The sequence below is a fragment of the Triticum aestivum genome, chromosome 7B (genome assembly GCF_018294505.1).
Source record: "Triticum aestivum cultivar Chinese Spring chromosome 7B, IWGSC CS RefSeq v2.1, whole genome shotgun sequence".
Taxonomy (NCBI): Eukaryota; Viridiplantae; Streptophyta; class Magnoliopsida; order Poales; family Poaceae; genus Triticum; species Triticum aestivum.
In genome coordinates, this window is record NC_057813.1 from 763,115,954 (window position 1) to 763,132,535 (window position 16,582).

The 16,582-nt window shown below is 38.2% G+C and overlaps 1 pseudogene; it reads left to right on the plus strand.

Moving 5' to 3' along the window:
* The first annotated feature begins 3,710 nt into the window (after nt 1-3,710).
* Nucleotides 3,711-16,582, plus strand: part of LOC123158854 (fatty acyl-CoA reductase 1-like) — a 33,800-nt pseudogene continuing 20,928 nt past the window's right edge.

A 16,582-nucleotide genomic window follows, 5' to 3' on the forward strand; every position in this document is an offset into this window, starting at 1 on the left:
ACAAACCATTCTCGTGCCTAAAATTCCTATCCTCTCACCACTAAACGTAAACCACCCACGGTCATGTGGTCATGGCCCTTTGAGCCTTAGTAGCAATAGTCATTGTTGTGGATGCTGGTCAAATAGTTTTGAGTCTTGATCATCTTTAATTCTCCTTTGAGTAAGCCATGCATACGTCCTTTAATGTTTGTTCCTCTGTAGTGGAGAAATGTTCAATCTTCTACAGGAATCTAGGTTGGAAATTATCGGTGAGTGTAAAGGTTCCTTTCTACAAAGGGTAGAAAAGAGGCCTCCACAATTATTTCCCCATTTTCATGGACTTTGCCTTATTTCTCTTTAAGTTCGGGTGAATTTTCCCGACTTCTCGGCATTTAGTAGAAACTTTCTTTAGTGGGTTTTCCAAATATCTCGAGGTTTTTTTTGTCTCATTTGCAATTTTTCACTAGCGCCTAGCGTACAACCACTGGACAGAACAATTATCAAATCGCCATTACAGACAATTAGGTAGACGGTGTCACCCTCGTGCGGTGGAATTGACCCCTATGGTCGGTCACTGGTCCTTGCCTAACTCTAGTGTTTGTTATCGTTTTGGTCGTTAGCTACAGTAAATAGATGAGACGTGAACAACTGGCTCTAGCGTCTAGGTTGTGATTGCAGAAGGTGTGGACAACTGGCTCTGGCTTATCAAGAGAGAGGATTTTTCGTACTTGGTGTATCATTTCAATTAAGCCTCACATGCATTGCTCCAAAAACTGAGCAAAAGAATGCATGGATACCACCCACATGTCCGTGTAAATTCTGTTGTAATCAAGCTGGAGTAGAAATTCTAGTCTTGAGAGTGAAACTCAAGGAATTGACACACGATAGGAAGATGGCTGGTCTCATGTGGAGCACTAAGATGGGCTAGCTAGCTTCTTTCTATCTCCAGCTGCTACTTATGAGCTGCGTTGGGAACGATGTAGTATAGTAGAGATAAGTATTTCCTCAGTTATGAACCAGGCTTATCATTCTAGTAGGAGAACGACATAGAACCTCGTTAGCATCACCTACACACACCTAGGCAGATAGTTGCACCCAACGCAAGCAAGGGGGTTGTCAATCCCTTGGCGGTTAATTGCGAGGATCAAATATCATAGTGGTAGATAGATAAAATAAATTGCAAAATAAAATAAAGGAAATAAAATTACAACAAGGTGTTTTGGGTTTTCTCTTGAAGTAGACCTGGGGGCCATATTTTCACTAGAGGATTCTCTCTTGAACATAAAACATATGGTGGGTAAACAAATTACTACTGGGCAACTTATAGAAAAGTGCATAGTTATGACGATATCTAAGACAATGATCATGTATATAGGCATCACGACCGAGACAACCGGACTGACTCCGCCATACATTTACTACTATTACTCCACCCATCGACCGCTATACAGGATGTATGTAGGGTACTAACTTAATAAAAGCAGAGTAACGCCTGAAGGAAGATGACATGATTTAGAGAAGTAAAGCCAATCAACATGAATAAACCCCATCATTTTGTCCTTAATGGCAACAATACAAACACTTATCATGTCCCTTTCTGTCACTGGGATTGATCACCGCAAGATTGAACCCATCACAAAGTACCTCTCAATTGCAAGATAAAATATCTAGTTGGCCAGACCAAACCGATAGATCGGAGAGAAATACAATGCTATAATAATCATGCATAAAATAGTTCAAGTTTGACGAAAATAATATTCATAGATAATCTGACCATAAACCCACAATTCATTGGATCCCAACAAACATACCGCAAAAGAAGAATACATTGAATAGAACTCCAAGAAGATTGATGATAACATCTTATTGAAGATAAAATTGAGAGAAGATGCCATCTACTATGTTTGGACATGTAGGTCTGTGGTAAACTCGTTTTTTCCTTTTCTGAGAGGTACAAGTGTGCCTCTCGTGAAACTATATCCATGTATCCTTGAGGAGTAAGAAAATATGTGCCTCTTGCAACAAAGAAAGCGTTCGTTTTCTTGTAGGCAAAGTTGTACCTCTTCGGAGGGGCACAACGGCAGAAAATATATGGTTCCACAAGAAGTAAATCCTTTTCGAGAGGCATGTATGTGTTTCTCGATGAAAAAATCCATGCATCCATGAGAAGTAAATTTGTGTCTTTCATTGAAGAAACAAAACATGTTATATTTTTTTTGACAGGCACGACATTGCCTGTCGCAGAAGCAAATCCGTGCTTCCACAAGAAATAAGTTTATGCCTCTCATGGGAGAAAAAAAGGAAACCGCGTTTCTGTCTTTTTACGAGTGCCTCTCGCGATAGTAAGTTCCTGCCTCCACAAGAAGTGAATATGTGCCTCTTACGGAAGAAAAAAATGTTTGTTTCTTTTTTCGAGAGGCACGACTTTGCCTCGTGCCGAAGCAAATCTACGCCTCTCGCAAAAAAAACATTTTCTCTTTTGAGAGGCACGCTTGTGCCTCTTGTGGAAGCAAATATGTGCCTGACGAGAAGTAAATCTATGCATCTCGTGGAAGAAAAAAACTGATATTTTTCCTTTTCCGAGAGGAACGGTTGTGCCTCTCACGAAAGCAAATCTTTGCCTCGACAAGAAGTAAATTGTGTCTCTCACAGAAGAAAAAAAAACTAAAACATGTATTTTCACTTTTTCAAGAGGCACAGCTGTGCTTCTCACGGAAGTAGAACCCTGCCTAGACAAGAAGTAAATCCATGCGTCTCGCAGAAGAAAGAAGTCGAATTTCGTTTTTCCTTTTTCAAGACGCACGGTTGTGCGTCTCATGGAAGTAAGTCTGTATGCTTCCACAGAAAATAAATCTGTGACTCTCATGAAAGAAAAAAAATGTTTTTTTGTCCTTCTAGCTGTGCGTATTATGGAAGCGAATCCGTATAGTAGATAACCTCGGGAAAGCCTATTGGCAACGACATCACAAAACAACAAGGAAAGTGTGCCTACGGAAGCATCAGCGGACACGGCGCAAGGCAGGGCTGGTGACTTTGACTGGTCTGGGAACAGTCACCTGATTGGCATATTTCTCGGTACCATGCTGCATGTCTTTGTATCGCATGATCTGGTTCAAGAAGGTGTGGACAGCTCGCTCTCAGCTGGTCATCCCAGAAAATTTGTAGTCCCTTGGGATCAATCCAAATAAACCCAGACGTGCAATGCTCCAAAAGAGTGGGGCCATGAACGTATGTATACAAACCATGTCTCCTGCCTAAAATTCCTATCCTCTCACCAGTAAACGTAAACCACCCAGGTAATATGCTGTACACTATATTTTTCTTCATTTATTTTCTGATTCCTTGTTTTGGTCACCAATCAAGGAGCTCAGCTCAACCAAAAGAAAAATGAAAAACCGGCAGATTGTACTTATACTAAATCAAACATTTATAAATGCAAAATGTTTGTTTGCACGGAATAACTCGTAAGTACGTAATTCAATTACTTATTTTCCTTGAGTCAAAATTACCACCTCTGTACCTCACTCTAACACGTGCACTGCACATGTATACCTACTGTTGTATGTAAATTACGTTGCATAAAAATAAAAAGTTATGGCCATAAGGCGCCCACGTTCCCAGAAGAGAAAGGAGTATGTATCACCCACGCAAATGGTTGTCGTGCCTATAAATAGCAAGCACCCAGCCAGGATTAATCCAGCGACGTAGGCTGCAGGCACATCCTGGAAGCCATGGACGCGGCTGCGGTGATCGGTTGTTTAAGGGACAGGAGCATCCTCATCACCGGCTCCACGGGCTTCCTCGGGAAAAGTACGTACTCATGCATGCACTTGTTCTCCTTGATTTCTCTCCTTTTTTGCTTTATTTCTCTCCTTTAATGCAATATAACGTACGTACATATGCTCATTTGTATGGTGCAATGCAGTGCTGGTGGAGAAGATCCTAAGGGTCCAGCCGGATGTGGGTAAGCTCTACCTCCTTGTGCGTGCGCCAGACGCCGCATCCGCCGAGCATCGCGTGCTCACCAAGGTATGTTTGCCTCTGAGATCAAAGGAATCAAAAGCTAACACACTTTCACATTATATATAATATAAAAAATACTATTGACGTGTACTCCATTAATTTAGTCCTTGTAATACATCTTTAATGGAAATGAAACATAGATGTTGGATGTTGGAACTGAAACCCGTTGATATATATGGATCGTAGAAAACCTATGTGGATGCTAGAAAATCTATGTTAATATATATGGATGTTGGATTTTGGATGCTAGAAATGCTTAATTCTGCGTGTAGATAACACCAAAATCCTGTTCATCACGAAACTTTACATAGACGTGACCTACATCACTATATATGGTTTTCTTTTATTTTAGCATAATGAAACTTTAAAACCCTAATCTTGACCTTTTTAGAAAATCTGGGATGAACGGAGACCTGGATCCGAAAGCAGTTTTTTCTTCTTACCCCATTTTGCTTTTGGGGTTCGAACCAAAAGTAGGTAGCTTCATGTGCTACCATGTTTGGTTGGGTTTATTATTTGTTTTTTCACTTTAGCCTATTTATGGGCTTTTGACTTGGATCATCATGTATCAATATTGAGTCATAAATCAAAGGCCGAAGCCGAAATCCCACAAATAGATTCCTTTTGGCTTATAAGCCAGCTTGCACAAGTTAAAAACAAGCCAAACCAAACACCACCAAAATTTTATCCAGACTACTAAAATCACAAAGTTAATCTACAACATCAAAACTATCGTCATCGTTGGATCTATAATTCATAACTAGGACTTAGCAAGAGAAGAGATCACAACTCTTAGAGACAAATTATCCAGTTTGAAAGTTATGTATTGATGGGTTCTAAATGAAATAAGAAGGTGGAAAACTAATCCCCAAATATTATGAATAGATTTTGTTTTCATGCTAGAGATTCTGTCAAGAATGTGCCTGTCCTAACTACACAAGGGCCCGCCAAAAGAAACATACGCTGCACAAAATACAAAAAGAGAATAGAGAGATTTGTCAGAAATTCCCACTAAAAACAGAAATATGTGGCCGTCAATCCGTGGACCCACATAATTAACTTTTGACGTTTCGGATTGAAATGAAATTTTCATGAGCCAACGCTTAATACTAAATCCTTTTAAGGCCTAGTCTTACGACTTAGCATGAACGCTTCATGCGTGCGAGACATATATTTTAGCCGCACGTGCAAGACATGGTGGTAAAGTCTGGATGTGTAAAACACATTCCCAGGACCAATCTTCGGGTGGGACTTTAAATCCAATCATTGTACGTTTTCCTACCCCAAATCCCATCCGATTTTTTTCATACTAGACGATTCTGTCAAGAATGTCCCTATCTTAACTACACAAGGACCTATCGGAAGAAGCATAAGCTATCAAGAAAAAATCCAATCAAACTTGTTTCACTTTGACTATCCCATATAACTAGAAAAAATCCAATTGAAAATAACACTGTTAATTAGTGCTAAACAATTATTCCTTTTGAGAAATATTCCTATTTTTGATGCATACTCATTTAAAACATCAATTGTCAAATTTGAATTTTCAAAGATTGTCTATTACATCATGTATTTTAGAAAAATGGGAGAAAATGAGAGGAACTAAGATATGTCAAAGGGAACATAAAAATATTGATGCTTTGCGGGTCTACACACCAAAATGATTAAACTCAATTTTCAACAAACTTACATTTTTGTGGAAATGTTTTCAGTCTAAAATATCTCATACTTGTTGACCACCCACTTAATATTTACTAGTATGCCATATGATCATCCAGAGAAGGTAAATTGTGTTACAAAATGCACAATAAAGAAACTTACTCAGCCAGTATAAGCCACAATCGGTTGACATATTGAACCATATTATTACACTATCATAACCAATATGTGCATTCATAATTTTTCCTAGCATGTGCCTACGATTGATTTGGATGACCCTTATAATTTTAATAGATTATAACTAATACATCCCCTATGTCCATAGCTTTGATGTAACATAATTATATTATTTGAACCATTCTAGATAGATCTTAATCACTATATATAAACCATTCCTGGCCACTCCTCCAGTGGGTCTTAATTATTGCGTCAAATGCAATATATAGAGTTTTATAATAACTAATAAATAATGACCGTTAATCTGAATTTTAACCTCGCGTGGTGGCCTAACATCACATGGAAACTATCAGGAAGCTTACGATGTAATATCATCATATGCGAGGGACACAAATGGGTATTAATACAGATGATATATCTAGAAATGTCATAATAACTCTTTGTCCCCAAATCAATTATGATTAAACATATACACCACAAAAGTTATATATTATTTGGTAAATAATTTTAGCAGTTTTAGAATAACATTACTGTCCATATATAGTTAAATATTATTTTATGGGAAACACAAAATAATATTACTCAAAAACTTTCAACACACTGAAGATGAAGCCCTCACATTTGCAAGGATAACTGTGCTAGTTTAGAAATAAAGGGAAAAAAGTTTGGTGGCACTATTTCTTCCATTCGGTGCTCCCTCTCCATCCTCCATATACAAACACGATGCTACCAACAAATGAAAACTATGTTGTATTTAATTATGGGATGATAACGATGAGGATAGTATAAAGTAGAGAAATCATGGACATTGACCACACTTTTCAATTACTTGAGTACATATAAGTTTGGACTCTAGAGTGTACACTGATTACACACACATGAACTTTGCACCACAATTGCATAGTACTCATACATGTATAGATGTGCAATTAATACCAAATTTATGTTTTCATCTAAATATATTGACCATAAAGATATTTGTAGTTTTAAAAATCAAAAAAACAATATTACAATTATTTGCTATTGATATTTGGTCTCTCTCTCAACATTGGATGTTCAAAATAAAAAGATAAATCAAAATAAGTATTTATTAATTTATTTGTGATATTTCATTATATTTTCAAATCTATCCTTTATTATCATATTATGTACAGGTTGTGGAAACAACACTTTTTGATGTTCTGCGGACCAAGCATGGAGCTGATTTCAACTCTTTTATCAAAAATAAAATTTCCCCTCTACCTGGAGACATCACTAAGGAAACATGTGCGCTCAGAGATTCTATGGTTGAACAGATCTCTAAAGAGATCCATGTCATTGTGAGTGTAGCTGCAACTACCAGCTTCTACGAGAGGTGCGTATAATATAAAAAGGGTCGCCTATACATCGGTTGACTGAGATGGATTTATTTCTCAGTCGATGGATGGGACCATCTGATTCAAAGTACCTAGTAATTAGGAGAAAATGGTATCATTAGTTTTCTGAAAATAGTATCATTAGATTCGCATAGAAGTAATGATTAAAGTTTCATTTTATAGATTCTGTCATGTCAAAAACGTCTTGTGATTTCTCTAAATAGAAATTTGTTATCTAATTATACATGGAGTAGGCAGATAATACATATGGCATATGGGTAGTCTATGTATATTGCTCTAACGTGTTTTCTAGGCATGTGTCACCTTTTCTGGTGTCTGCTACATAAGAAAACTATTGACAAATAAAATAATTATTTTATTAAGGAATAATCCATAGGAAAATTATATGTCCACCATTTGTTTTATTGTTATAAAGGGCTTAGACTGTCACTCAACATCTACTTGGACAATCCATGTGCAGATATGATGTCGCTCTGGCATCAAATACCTTAGGAGTTGCCCACGTGTGCGATTTAGCAAAGAAGTGTGCTAATCTTAAAATGCTCCTTCATGTTTCAACTGGTAAGCACGTCCTCTGCTCCTGCTGCTTAGCTCAGACTTCTTAAAATAATGACAGATAAATATGGTTGGACCATTTAGTTCTCTGTGTGTGTGTGGGGGGGGTGTAACATTCTATAAACACATATGATAATGTTCTTGTCTTGAGTAGCTTTCGTAGCCGGGGAGCAAGAAGGCCTGTTAGTTGAGAAGCCGTTCGATGTAGGCAAAGCACTAAAGAAAGATTATAACTTGGACATTCAATCCTCTGACGACAAGATAGAGAAACGGAAAATGAAGAAACTTGGATTGAAAAGGTCTGGATGAACATATACGTACTTTGTTAACTAATTTCAACAGCTAGATATGACCATGAAGCAGTAGGTAACATAATTAACGTGTGCTATATTTTCTATGAAGGGCTAGGCATTTTGGTTGGCCTAACGTGTATTCACTCACAAAGTCCATGGGGGAGATGTTGCTGGGAACCTTAGAACGAGACCTTCCGGTTGTCATAGTACGACCAAGCATCATATCTAGCACTTTCCAAGAACCAATGCCCGGTTGGACGGAGGGAACTAGGTAAACCTATTAAAATTAACTTTTTGTTGTTGATAGTAAATGGTTTTGTGTATCTTTGAAAGTAGTTATATTCCATGCATGTTAATAGATTGTGTCACTTTGGTTGTAGGACAATGGATATGTTGTACGTTACTTACAATGACCAAAAACTTCCGTGTTTCATCGGCGAACGTAATGTCATAGTCGATGTGGTGAGTATTGAAAAATAAACATAATTCAATAAATGCATACACATGCCAAAAGTGTATGTGTGTGTGAGTCGATGTGCATCCTATTTTTCGACATTTATATCAAATAGAGTTCCTATATATCATTGTCAATATATTAGTGTCCTTTTAGTGTACATACTATATGCCTTGAGTGATCTATAAATTTCACTTATATCGTAATGAACTATTATATACATTTACATGCACTTATTATAGTTATGGTTTTGACATTAATTACAAAAATGCAATATGTTATAGATACCAGGAGACATGGTAATAAATGCACTGATGGTCGCCATGGCCATTCATTGGGACACACATGGAACACAGGCAATTTACCATGTAACCACAGGCCATCGGAACCCATTGCATTTTTCCACTTTTCTGGAATCGGCCTATGAGTATTTCCGTAGTAATCCTCGTGTAACCAAGGATGGGAGGATTGTCAATGATAGAAGGGTGAAATTTTTCAAGAAGTACACATTTTTTTCGTTTATACATGATCCTGCGGTATAACCTAGCACTAGAGGTATGTACACATTTCTTTTAAAGTCATGTATACCCTTATCTATGTGGATATAAAGATGTCTATAATACTTGCTAAAAATCTGAAGGTTCAGTTTCCAAGAAAGTTTTTTTTCTTCAGTTGGTGTTACAATAGTGCAACTTAGAATCTATCGAGTTATACAACAGATGGACAAATCTTCAACTTAGAATCAATTGTTAGAATCTATCAACTTAGAAAAAAATGAACTTGTATATTCAGGTCATTTAAATGGGGTCTTACAAGGAACTGTGACACAAATATGTTCCAACTATAAATTGTGTAATCTTGTGATATACAGACGTTGCATGTGATGGGTGTATTCGGGCATTCATTGTCCCAGCATTACAATAAGCTCAAACGTGGCTACAATTTCCTGATACTTGTTGCAGAGTTGTACGCCCCATATGCGTTCTTCAAAGGGTGGTGAGCATATTCTACTTAATTGTATTATATTAGAACATAATTCACTTTATTTCATTCTTATAGTCTCAAATAGTAATAATTTCTCCTGGCTCACATTTTGCAGAAGATAACTTTAATTTCTTTGAATGCTTTTAGAACTTATGAATTTTTTACAACAGTAGCTTTATTTTCTGAGTACGGCTTAGTTCTTTGAATGTTTATTCATTGGATGGATAAATGTAAATTCCACAGAACCTATCATTAGTTGCTCCATGTCTATGTTATGTTTTGAATAGGACATCACCACAACTGGTCATCGCTAGCGGTAGTTGGTAGTTCTATTTTTCCAATACACACATCATGCCCAAAGTTTGTACCATATGGTCAAGGACCAGCTAGTGCTTTCTGTTAATGGAAAAGTAATAGCAATTACTAAGAAAAATGATAATACTCCCTCCGTTTCTTTTTATTCCGCATATAAAATTTGGTCAAAGTAAAACATTGTCAACTTTGAATGAGTTTACAGAAAAAATTATCAACACTCACAATATGAAATCAATATTATTAGATGCATCATGAAATTAATTTTCATACCATATAGTTTTAGTATTATAGATGTTGATATTTTTTCCTACAAACTTAGTCAAACTTATAAAGTTTGACTTTGACCAAATTTTATGAGCAGGCTAAAAAGAAACGGAGGGAGTATTGAATTGATGCTAGCTATTAAGATACGCATACAGCTAATATTACCATCACACATTAAACCCACTTATGAACTATAAGATACAGTAACAAGCACATCATGCATGTGCGATATATATATATATATATATATATATATATATATATATATATATATATATATATATATAGGTAAAACTGTGTCTATCATAGCTTGCCACAGAACTAGTTAAAGCTTGCTAAACATTTAACGGTTTAAAAGAAAGTAAAAAATATGAAATAAATAGGGGAGCCTCACTCTAATATAATAAGATGATCCAACGGTGTGATTGTGAAAACATGCATTTATGTGTCCTCAGCGAAAAAACAAGCATTTCAGCTCACTGCAGGATCAATATATATTGAAAATTTTGTTCTTTTTGTCCAGGACACGTGCAGTCATATTTTTTCAATCCCTCCGTTGGATCATGTTATATTATAGGTGTGTTAGTTCAGTATTTTTTTCAGTATTTTTGAGAACTTTTACACCGTCGAAAACCTTAACTAGTTTTGTGGATAGCTATATATCAATGGTTTTTCTTTGTTGGCGGATATATACAACCGTTGCAAACAATTTTGTTATTGTTCTTGGTTACATCTATGGTATTCATCTAACTTTTCCCTCAATCCTATGAAGCTTTGATGATACGAACATGAGAAATTTGTGGGCAATAACCTCGGAAGACCAGCTGAAGGATGGCTCCACGTTTGATTGTGATCCTGCATGCATCGATTGGGGCTCATACCTGATCAATACACACATTCCGGCTGCTTTGACCTATGCTCGCAATAATAATTGGATGAACAAAGCTTACAGAAGTGCACAGGGGAGAAGAAATTATAAAAATCTATATCTAATAATAATCATGTATGTCCTTTTATTTATGTGATGTAATGTTTATATATCTCGTGTAGAACAGCATGCTCGTGCTTCCCACATATGTACCTCGAACATACATACGAGAAATATAGGTGTATATATGTCATGGCCATAAACACATTTTTCCTGATATAAAAAATGTGGCATGTCCCGACCTATCATGTAATAATACGTATTACATGTGTGTAATAAGCTACAAGAGATATTAGTGCAGCCGAGATACTATTATAAAAGTTGTCTCAAACTTGTGAGTATTGGCTATAGAACGCAGAAGTTTGTATGTGTTTTTCTATATTTTGTTCTTATGACTACAAATGTTCGGCCCGATTCTACTCTTGTAGACAATTGTAAGATCGATGTACGAACCAACAGATTAACAAAAACTGTGTTTTTTGTGGGTGAATAAAAACAGTGTCTTGATTCATAAAATACTTAACATGCAACTAACATAAAGAAAATGAGATTGCACAAATTACATGAAGTGAGAGGCAGAGCTATGCTTGCCCCACACACCGAGGAACCAACGATTCCCCTCAAATATGACCTCCATCACTCTTCTATAGAAGAGACTTCTCTATGGTCTCGTGTAATCCTGCCGAATATTTTAGGGTACGCGTCAAAACCAATTGGAAGAACCAAGCCTTTTTTCTGTCAACACGAGCATTACTCTTGGACTTACATTTGGCTCGGTGAACTATAGATAACCTACTGATGTGAAGATTGGCATTTAGGGAAATTAATTGTTTTTTTGGGTAACCGGCAGAAGCCTACATTTTCATTGAGAAGGAGATGAAATACGTACAACTTGACATGTTTCAAAAGGGTACATGATGGAAAACCCCAAGAAATTATGCCCCATCACTAATGGGAAAACCCCTTATATGATTTTGCTAGTAGCAGCGTTCGTCCAGAAAGAAACATGGCTTTTAACTTGACCAACTACCAACGGTGCCTAGAAAAATGTTGGCGCTTCTACTGCTACATAACTAGCAGTGTTCCAACTAAATAACCATTGCAAGTGTTGTACGCCAAGGGAGCTATTTTGCCTGGAAAGGCCAACAGTGTTTGAGAAACAAAGACGCTGCAAGAAGGCTGTAAACTAGAAGCGTTCAGCTTACCAAGATAGCGACAAAACTAACTTGCGTCACCACACCGGCGGACCGCATGTTTGGGTTCAAATAACCAACATCATTCGTGGGCAAGGAACGATGCTAAAGGACGTACAAATAGCGGGGTGCTTCTAATGTGTTCTCAGAATCAAATTATCAAAACGCTATTACAGACAATTAGGTAGACGGTGCCACCCTCATTCGGTAGAATTGACCCCTGTGGTTGTTCATTAGTCCTTGCCTAACGCCGGTGTTTGTTGTCAGTTTGGTCCTAAGCTACAGTAAGTAGATTAGGCGCACACAGCTGGCTCTAGCGTGTACCTTGTGATTCCAGAGGGCGTGGACAGTTGGCTCTGTCTTCTCGAGAGAGAAGATTCTTTGTACCAAGTGTATAATTTAAATTAAACCTCACATCCATTGCTCCAAAACATGGGCCCAGGAATGCATGGATACCACCCACATGCTCATGTAAATTCTGCTGTAGACAAGCAGGAGTAGAAAGGGGAAGTGCATGGATGAACCCGGGTACATATGAACCCACTTTGAAAAACACATTTCTAAATGCTAAAAGAATCCAAAAAATGCGGCATGGGTATGTATTCATGTTCTATGTGCGTGTATAAAGTTTCACAGAATAATAACTTTTTTTGTGGCCTGTGCAAAAAAGACAAAAAAAATGTGTCCTAAAACGCTATTTAGAAGCACTGAAATTTGTCTTTTTTGCGGAGACAAAACAATAAAACATTTCTCACAAAACTTTGCGTCACACACACAACATTTGTGAACATGTATGTATGGAATTTACTTTTGATTTTTTTCAGATTTTAAAACGTACTTAAAATGCATTTTTGGAAAGTGGGTGCAGATGCCCATGGGTTCAGATCGTTCCAACTCGAGTAGAAAGTCTAGTCTTGAGAGTGAAACTCCCGGAATTGACACAAGATAGGAAGGTGCCTGGTCTCATGGGGAGCACTGCGATCAACCAGCTTCCTTTTTTCTCAAACTCACATGGTTTGATGTTCCTGCACTTCTGGACACGCAGTAATATAGAACATGTTCCCATTTCACCATGAATCAGATGAATATAATATCAGTCTAGTCGTAGGTTTTTTCTTATGGACAGTTACATTTGTGCCCCTAACACCCCTAAGATTTACCCATAATTTTGAAGCATGCGCAAATCTGTCCCTCTGTGGTTAGCTACCCTTATACAATGCCCTTCCGTGCCATTTCCATCTGGTCAAACTGATCTGACCGTTTACATGATGTTTGGTAGACATTTTGCCTCTTCTCATTTACGTGTGGGCCCCCTCATCTATTTTTTAAGCAAACAACTCTCTCTCTCATCTGACTTCCACTTATGGGTGGGCCGCCTCGTCCATCGAAAACATAAAAGGAAACTTCTCTCTCTCCTCTCTGTTTGACTTACGATAAAAGGAAACTTCTCTCTCTCCTCTCTGTTTGACTTACGATAAAAGGAAACTTCTCTCTATCCTCTCTGTTTGACTTACGGGTGGGGAGTAACGAGAAGAGATTAAAAGAAAACCAAAAGAAAAGAAAAGGAATACTAAAAGGAAACTAAAATAATTCGTTGTGTCTCTATCACCTTCGGTGGCGGGGAACAAGGCCAGAAGAAGCTGCGTCAGATAATGGTGCCCCATGGGCGTCGGACCCTCATTCCTATGTTTCTCACCTCCGACCTCTCCCTCCCTCCCTCCCTCCCTCCCCCCCCCCCCCCCCCCCCCTCTCTCTCTCTCTCTCTCTCTCTCTCTCTCTCTCTCTCTCTCTCTCTCTCTCTCTCTCGGGCCCGCCCTGTCCAAGCTAGCATCGCCGCTACATTCGTGTCGCACGGCCAACGGCCACCCCGTGCAAAACAAACCAATCTAGGAGCAACGCCAAGCTCCCTGTGCCCTCCACACAGAATGAATTGATGCGGTGCCCCTCCATTAAGCCGAATCGTGGTCATCTTCTTTGCACCCGGTCGGTCGCCATCTCATCTCGATGTCCTGCTCCAGCAAGTGCCAGCTGCCCTCCTTATTTTTCATGGCGACTAGATGTGGCCTTGAAGCTTCTGGCGCCTTCCCCGACCTGTAGGCTTCCTTGTCGCGATGCCAAGGTCCACTTGTCATACACTATGGCTATGTTTCCCCATTCAGACTCTGACAAGTGGGTCTATTTCCCCATTCACCCAGTCAATTGTTGTAGAGAAATCAAGCTGATATAATGAATAGTTACATGTTAGCAGCAAAGGGGGTTACATCCTAGCTCTCCTTTTGTTGCAAACTGCATGTGGTGGGCATGTGGATGAATCAATTAGCGATGTCGATGCAAAGTTAAACCAATGGCTAAACAGATTCAACAAGATGGATCAGACGATCAGTAACCTGACTATAGCTAATTAGTTAATTAGCTTCGTCCAAGGGAGATGTCTGCCACTGTCATTACTCTGTTAAGTGTAGATTAAGGGGGGCTGTTAGTTTTTTTGTGGGGAGCACATGGATATCGGCAACGAAAGAGGTCATCCGTTTGTAGATACAAAACTAATGGTCTCTTTAATGTTCGTAGTGTATATCTAGAGCATCAGGAAGTGTCACAAATAATTATTAACTTCTCGGTCTCTATATGAGAAATTATGTTGTTAGCATTTAGCTAGCTAGTATTGTTTGTGTACACTCACCTTTTTTGGTGGACTGTTCGATGCAAAATCTGGCAAACCTGCCAATACTTTTCATGCATCGACGAACCTCCTATCTTAATATCGAATGACGAGGAGTGTTTCAGGATACTCCTTGAGTTTTTCTAGAACTAGCTGGAATACAAAGCTTAAATTGTGGGCTACAGATGATACACAACCGAAAAGGAAACATGTCTACCAAGTTTTCCCTGAACATGTCCCGTCGCGTGCTTGGACCCTCAACCAAAGAGAAATTATTGCGGAGAGATCAGCCCAACTGCATGGCAATGAAGAACCGCAAACCGCATTTCTAAGATGCATATTATTGTTCACAAGTTCAAGTACTTTTGTTCTGATTATTTTGTATATGTGGAGTATTCTTTGTTTCTCTATTAAAGGATGAAAGGAAGAGCCAGGCTCTCCTTCAATTTGCTCTGGCTTCGAGACATTGTTCTGCCCTTCAATTTGCACTTCATCTTTTAGACATCTAGCTGGGTTAGAGGAGGAAGTTTTCCTATGTGCTTTCTTTTGGCCTAAGTTTGAGATGCAATAGCTATTTTTGCTTTTCCTTCTTCAGAATGCTGCAAAGAATCTTACTCTGAGCTCTGCTTATGTAGCATGCTCATGCAAAAATGTGTTGGCTTGCCTTTGTACAACATCAGTTTATATAAGCCTAATGACCTGGATGTGGAGTTAAACTATGACCTGGCAGCTTCCCACGCTATGTGAGAGACTGGTGGACCAGCAACATACACATTCGTGTTGGATTTCAGAAGGCGCTGGCCTCTCTGATGATGCTCATCTCATGGGAGATTTGGACCGAACGCAATGCTAGAGTCTTCCATAACACGGCCGTCCCTTCGATGGTTCTCATTTCCAAGATTAAAGAGGAGGTGTCCCTTTGGGCTTTGGCCGGTGCGGAGCAGTTGGGTATTGTAATGCCGCGAGAGTAGTTCTTTCTTGTTTCGCCGCTTTGCGGCTGTGTTCTAAAACTTCTTTCTTATTCAATGAAATGGCAAATTTTTTGCCTTGTTTAAAAAAAACTAGTATACTACAATATTCTAGCTTTGGGAATCTTCGAGGATGAATCCGTCAGTTTTTTGTTCTATATTGGTTACTTATAGAAAAGTTTCAAAAAATCATGGTTAAAAATAAATCTCAATTTCAAAAAAATCCTGCATTTTAAAGAGTATTAAAATTTATTCTCAAATTTTAATAAGCATTTTATTCAATAAATACTGACATTTTGAAAAGAAAAAAAATGTTCTCAATCAAAAAAGTGTTTTCTCAAACCGTAAAAAAAAAGCAAGGCCGATTGAACAGGTAGCACACACTAGCATCACTAGGAAAGAGGAAATATAGTTGCAACTACTGGGGATCAATCCTTGGGTGCTAGGAACCAGGTCGGCGTCACCAATTTGACCCAACAACCAACTCCTCCATCCAACTTAGCTGTCGAAGGATAGAAACTCAGAATAGTTATGTTATAAAAAACCAGCAAATGAACCGGGGAACCGGCGGTCCGATCGGTAAAAACCTGAACGGACGGCATCACCAGTTCAATCACTGGTCCAATTTTTAAGACTACGCTTTTTGGATGAGTCCGTCCTTTTTTTCTATATTGTTTTTTTATTTCCAAAAACAATGCTCACGATAATTAAATATCAAAATGTAATCTCAAATTAGAAAAACAATTCATTCAATA